The sequence below is a fragment of the Astyanax mexicanus genome, chromosome 15 (assembly GCF_023375975.1).
Source record: "Astyanax mexicanus isolate ESR-SI-001 chromosome 15, AstMex3_surface, whole genome shotgun sequence".
Lineage (NCBI taxonomy): Eukaryota > Metazoa > Chordata > Actinopteri > Characiformes > Acestrorhamphidae > Astyanax > Astyanax mexicanus.
This window is the reverse complement of record NC_064422.1, coordinates 4,253,022-4,260,160: the sequence shown is the minus strand read 5'-3', so window position 1 is coordinate 4,260,160 and position 7,139 is coordinate 4,253,022.

Here is a 7,139-nt window from a genome sequence, read left to right as displayed (position 1 = left end):
AAATAGATTACATATTTGGACAGTTAGCAAACTGAATATCTCAAGCCTGAATAAAGAATGACTTACTGCAGGGCTGTTGGATAAGACTGCATAAATGTAAGCTGTGCAGAGCAGACAACATATTCTTGGCATTTTTAAGAAGACAATATTTTTAATGAATAGGTTTATACTAAGGTATACATGACGTTCTAGAAGATAGAAGATTTAACACACTTTATATGATCTGAACATGTTCAGCTGAGAAATACAAATAAATGATGTAGAATACATGAAATGTATTTTCATAAGTTCAACAACCTTCCATTTCCCATTTTTTCAGTGCAGTGTTGAGTGCCTATGTTAGAGGAGATGTTAGCTGCTACAAAATATGTAAAAACCATGGACAAATTCGCTGCTGCAGCCTCCGCATCCTCTGTAGGTGAAGCCACCAGCAGCCAGACAGAGCAGCAGCCAGAGATGCAGGCTTGTGACAGAGAATCCGAGAGACAGACTGAGTGGGAAATTATAGCACATAAGCAGGTAATGTTAGAATAACACAGAGATTTGAGGTGATGGAGGTAATGATAATAACGTTAGGATAACACAGGGACTTTGAGGTGATGGAGGTAATGTTAGTAAAGTTAGGATAACACAGGGACTTTGAGGTGATGGAGGTAACATTAGTAATGTTAGGATAACACAGGGACTTTGAGGTGATGGAGGTAACATTAGTAATGTTAGGATAACACAGGGACTTTGAGGTGATGGAGTGACATACTATAAACTATAAACAGGCCAGAGGGTCATACACAGCAGAATCAGAGGGCAGGCAAAAATCAGAGAAAACAGTCCGTGGTCATACACAAGAAAACAATAACAGGAAAGAAAAAACGTTTTGCAATGAAGGATAAACCAAACAGTAGTCCTGCAGTCCTGTTTATAGAGTACACAGGTGTGGAAAATTACATTGAATAGCTTCTTGAAAGTGTCAGGTGCAGAGTCATGTGGTCATGTTATGAAATGTCCAGGTGCGCTCTGGGTGACGTTAGAGACTGGAGAGCGCAGATAGAGCCGAGTGTGGGAGCGTTAGACGCCTTATGGCGCCAGGCATGACAGCATGTATGTGTTTTAATCTTTTCCGCCCATTCTCAGGCTCCCTACCTCTTTATGAGGCATTTTTTTCCCAGCTGAAACTCAAGTGACCAGCCGGGGCAGCGGAAGTTTAATGAGTCGCTGTTCTGACAACTCAAGTTCGATCCATGTGTTAGTTGTGGTGTTTTTTTTTTCTTTCTCCCTGGGTTTACCTGCTTCATTTTCTAGATTTTTGTGGCCCGTTACGTATTGGCTTGGAAAATATCTGGCCCGAGGCCAAAACCAATTGCCCACCCCTGCCATAGACTCTGTATAGCTGGACAGAGCATCGTCTCTTAAAAGTGAAATCACCACAGGTCGGGCGCCCTCTGCTGTTCGGTTGCAGAAAGCTGTGTAACCCCACCCATCCCCATAGGTTTCAATGGCAAAACAGACAATTTCAATCACATTTTTTTTTCAAATATACTGTAATTCTACCTCTATTATTTAAATGCAACAGCTAGTGTAATGTAGTGTATATTGTCAATTCTTTTTTTTCCCCCATAGATTTCGTCTTTCAGCTCTATTCAAAAAGGTGTGGTTATTGTAAAAGGGCTGGGTTACACCTAGCCGGGGTGGGACCAATGAATGTATGGGTGGGACCAATAACAGACCATCAGCAGAACCTGCATCAGGGGCGGGGTTATCTAAATCTGCGTCCAGAAACTTTTGCTACTCCTCCTGTCTTACTCCTCCTTTCCTACCCCTGAAGAAGATGGAGGAATTTAGGAAAGGAGAGGAGGAGGAGGATTGGAGGGAAGGATCTGTAATTGGGGAAATGGGACAGCTGTTCCTTTTTAGATACGATGTTGATAGGATATATATGTGTATACGTACAACAACATGTTACCAATAAGGTCATTAATATAGTTTACTGAACATACAGCTTATCTATATTGAAAATTATATAACTGCTTTACTGGCAGTTTAATTAGATAAGGAACCTAGTTAATTAATATGTTTATGACATACATTTGTGCGAATATCCTTAAAAGTCTTCCGGAGTAGGATGCTCTCATGTATCCTCCGTTGAAAGCATCTGACCAAAACACAAAATCACTTTGTATAGTGATTAGTGAAAGGTGTAGTATTTGAGTATGAAGTATGTAGTGTATATAAAAGTTTCAACAGTAAGTATACACAAATATCCACAATATTCAGAATCAATCCTTTTTTTAAAGTGAATGTATACTGCACATACGTTATTTTGTCATGCAGTTTTAGCTGGTTAGGAAAAGAAAGCATCACACTGTGACGCTGTGTTCTGAAACAGAACATGGAGTGTTCATTCAGATTAGTTTAGTGTTGATTGTTTTTGGGGGAGGCTTTCTACTGCTGTTTGTCAGGAAGTATTGACAGGAAATGGTGGGGGGCGTGGCTGGACAGGCTTTGAGTTGTAAAAGAAAAATCCAATAATTACAATCAATTACTTGTGTTCTATAATGTCTTGGAAAAGTAATGATTTACCCAGCAGTGTGGCAAGCTGTCACAAGTGCACAACCTCAACTTAACTGCCAAAAACTGTGTAATGAAACATAAAGATATGAAGATATGACACAAAATGTGCTGAGACTTCAGTATCAGGCTTTTCACTGATACTATTTGTCATCTACAGTGTAACTCCATGTGTAACTGCAGTAAGTATTTAAGGTGGAACAGAAAAACAAATAAAGCGCTGGTGAATAATTACTCAAATTCAGTGTTGTACAAATGGATCAAGTTTAAAATCCTAATCAAGTTTGTCTTTTGGTCTGTTTTTTTTTTATTTCACATTTTTGTTTGGATTATTAAATAAAAAACACAAAATACAAGCTGTTAAATGATTGTTGGTATTATATTCAAAGACAAAATACTGAATTGTTTTTTTACTTTCTTATTTGAAATTCTCAATTGAATATTGGCCAATTTATGATACACCTTGTACCAGATTTGTACCAGTTTCCTATACACTTTCTGGCTTAAATTCAGACTACACTAAGGTTTTAATTGATTTCTTCTCATTGTTGGATGTAGTAAGCTCCTGTGGAGGACCACAACCCTCACTCACCATCAGTGTGTAGTCACACCCACCTACATTGTCTTGGTTATGCAGTTGCTTTTTATGTACTGGTTGTTGACTACCTGTCCACAGGGTTTTAGGCCATAAGAGCAAGTTAATTAAAGGTAGTTATATTGAGAGTCTAATAAGAAACAGCACACATATGTTCCTCATTCCTTCTTTATGTATTAAATGAATACAAAGGGAAGATAGCCCTGTTTGACATAACTACATAGTTAATGCAAATAAATGAAGCAAATCCTCAGAGGGTATTACAGGTAGACATCAGACAAAGCGTGACCCTGAGGAAAAGTGAAGTAAGGATGGATGGGTTTCTATTCAGTAAATACAGGAAAAGCAATGTAAACTAGCTGAAAGAGTGGAAAGGTATAAGAGAAACAGCTTTCAGTTTAGATCTGAAACACAATTCTTTTAAGCATTAAAACCACTGATGGAGATGGAGGATGCCACATTATCTGTTAAATGTGGTGGGGGTAGAGTTATGGCAGGCAGCCACTTCCTTTTTGGTGCCACACTAATTAAAAACATTTGAGCAGTAAGTTATGATGTTTTGTGGTTTCAGTTGTCAACCTTACAGTTTATATTTTAATGTTAGTTTAATGAAGTGGATGTTAGTAATGAGTTAAAAGGGCTTAAATGAGCATGCATCATTCTCATTGGCTACACCCGACCCCTTCCCCTTCATTTACCATCACTGTATAGCTGTGCCTCCAGGGGCAAACCTCTTGGGTGTTGTGGTTTGAAGGAGTTAGACTGGCCAACCATTGTGCTGATTGCTATAAGAGTAGTTTGCCATGTGCTCTTCAGGACTGTTTTGAGCACACTGACTGGGACATGTTCAGCAAGGCTGCTACTTCTGGTGACTCCATCAACCTGGAGGAGTCCACAGACTCAGTGAATGACTACATCAGCAAGTGCATTGATGATGTTACTGTCTCCAAAACCATCACAACCCGCCCCAACCAGAAGCCGTGGATGACTGCAGAGGTGCGTGTGCTGCTGAAAACCCGAGACAGGGCCTCCCTTCCAGATGCACTGAACACCTTCTACACAAGGTTTGAAGCACAGAACTACACAACAGCAAGAAGACCACACCTCCTCCAAACGACCAGTTACTGTGCCTGTCCTCAGCTGATGTGTGACGAACTCTACTCAGAGTCAACCCACAGAAAGCCCCAGGACCAGACAGCATACCTGGCAGAGCGCTCAGAGGATGTGCAGACCAACTCTGTTCTCATGGACATTTTCAACATTTCTCTGAGCACTGCTGTCGTGAAGATGTGCTTCAAAGATAACAACCATCGTCTCTGTGCCAAAGAATCTCGAGTGTGTCCTGCCTTAATGACTACCGTCCCATTGCACTTACTCCCATCATCATGAAGTGCTTTGAGAAGCGTGTCATGAGGCACATCAAAAACCAGCTCCCGTCCTCACTGGACCCACTGCAGGTATCGTCCAAACTGATAAACAGACAATGCCATCTCTACTGCGCTCCACCTGGCTCTCACCCACCTGGACAAAAAAGACTGCTATGTTCGAATGCTGTTCATCGACTTCAGTTCAGCATTCAACACCATCATCCCTCAGCATCTGATCGGAAAATTAGCTTTCTAGACCTGAACTCCTCCCTCTGCAACTAGGTTTGTACTTCCTGTCTGAGAGACCACAATCATTCAGGATTGGAAACAACACCTCCAGAACCACCATACTGAGCACCAGCGCCCCCCAGGGCTGTGTGCTCAGCCCACTGCTGTTCACTCTGCTGACTCATGACTGTACTGCAAAGTACAGCTCAAACCACATCATCAAGTTCGCTGATGACACAACTGTATTTGACCTCATCAGCAAGAACGACGAGTCAGCATACAGAGAGGAGGTGCAGTGGCTGACGGACTGTTGCAGAACCAACAACCTCTACAATCTCTAAACGTGGATAAAACCAAAGAAATGGTAGTTGACTCCAGGAGAGCTCCAGGTGTCCACCACCCGCTGAACATCAACGGCTCTGCTGTGGAAATTGTGGAAAACACCAAGTTCCTCGAAGTTCACATTGCAGAGAACCTCACCTGGTCCCTCAACACCAGCTCCATAACCAAGATAGCCCAGCAGCGTCTCTACTTCCTGTGGAGACTGAGGAAAGCACATCTTCCACCTCCCATCCTCACCATGTTCTACAGAAGGACTGTAGAAAGCATCCTGAGAACCTGCATTACCGTCTGGTTTAGAAACTGCAACACCCCAGACCGCAAGACCTACAGCGGATAGTGAGGACAGCTGAGAAGATCATCATAGTCTCTCAAGCACCGAGATCTACACCACACGCTGCATCCGCAAAGCCACCAGCATTGTGAATGACCCCACCCATCCCTTACACAGACTCCTCGCTCTGATGCCGTCCGACAGAAGATACAGGAGCATCCGAGCCTCCACTACTAGACTCTGCAACAGCTTCATCCACCAGGAAGTCAGACTCCTCAACACACAGAACTGAACTGAACCCCCCACCACCTTTTACACATCCAAAGACTTCCCACGAACTTCACACTGACTGAAATGTCTCTATTCCTATAAGCAACATTTGCTGCCACTCTCAATAACTATAAACTCTTTACCTCAGTAACTGCTGTGATTATATATGTTCTATATGTTACAGTATGTTACACATCTCTGCACCTTATCCTCACTGTGCACGTTATCATACCGTATCGGTACTGCACTGTCCTGTCTTTTAAATCTTGTCTTTTGTATTTATTGTATTTATTGTAGTGTTATAGGTTTATGTTGCACTGTTGTCACTCTTGCACTTTATGTTGATTATTGTTTGTTGTGTACCTGTACTCAGATGTTATGGCAATAAAAACCTCTTGACTCTTGGATGAGCTTTACGTATGTAAGTAAAAAACTCATTGTCATGTTTGGCATTTCTCTCACATTACACAGCAAATTAAATAACAAAGTAGTGAATAAATGACTACAAGTTCATTTAGCTTATTAGAACTTATCTGTATTTTGTAACTTTCAATTTTTAACTTAGTTGAAACAAACATGTATTGTGTAGTCAAATCAACTTGCTGAGAGGAATCCAAAGCTAAATCCGATACAATTATGAAGTAAAATATACATTAAAGCCCATTTAATTTAACTTTAACTTTTATTAACAATGTCCATTACACAATTTGACCCTTAACATGATCCCAGGCTACACATTTGTAATAATGTCAAACACAATTGATTTTAACGGAACATCAAGTTAAGAAAATACTCCACCTTACTCTAAACAATCAAAATAACAGAAGCACTCTTCAGACTGTGCATGTATTTTTTAAACAAGACAGTATTAAACCACATGCTGCACACATAACAAAGGCACGGCAGTGGAAGACGAGGGATCAGGTTTTAGGCTGGCCTGCCAGCTGTCTTGAACTGTCTGTAGTAGACTCCACATTGTTGTACTCCTTAAAATGTGCTTGCAGGATTAATGGAACAGAACACCTGCAACATTTTAGGACTTGGTAGAATCAGAACCAAATGTCTCAAATGTTATGAGAATAAGTGGCAACATTATAAAGAGGAGACATGCATGATTTAATTTGTTCATTGGAAACTTGTCTGTGACAGTAAAATCGCTTAAAAAGTTGTTTGGTGTAAGACGTTAAATGTTCATTTAGAGATTATTTTTTTCTAAAAACGTGAAGAAATCAAATGTTTTGCATGCTTCTTTTATACTAGTCATGCTCTACACCCTTATCAGTGGTCAGTATCTAACCACAGGGCTTCTGTTTGCTGGATATTTTTGGATGGTTGGATACTCTGAAGCTAGACCTGACACTGATGTGTGAGAAAACTGCACACTAGCATGTCAGTGTCAGTGCTGTGCTGAGAATTGTCCACCACTCAAATACTGTCTGGTCCTATCTTGTTGGACCCTTTTAGGTGATGAATGGGGCTGAGGGGTGCTTAAAACTGTCTG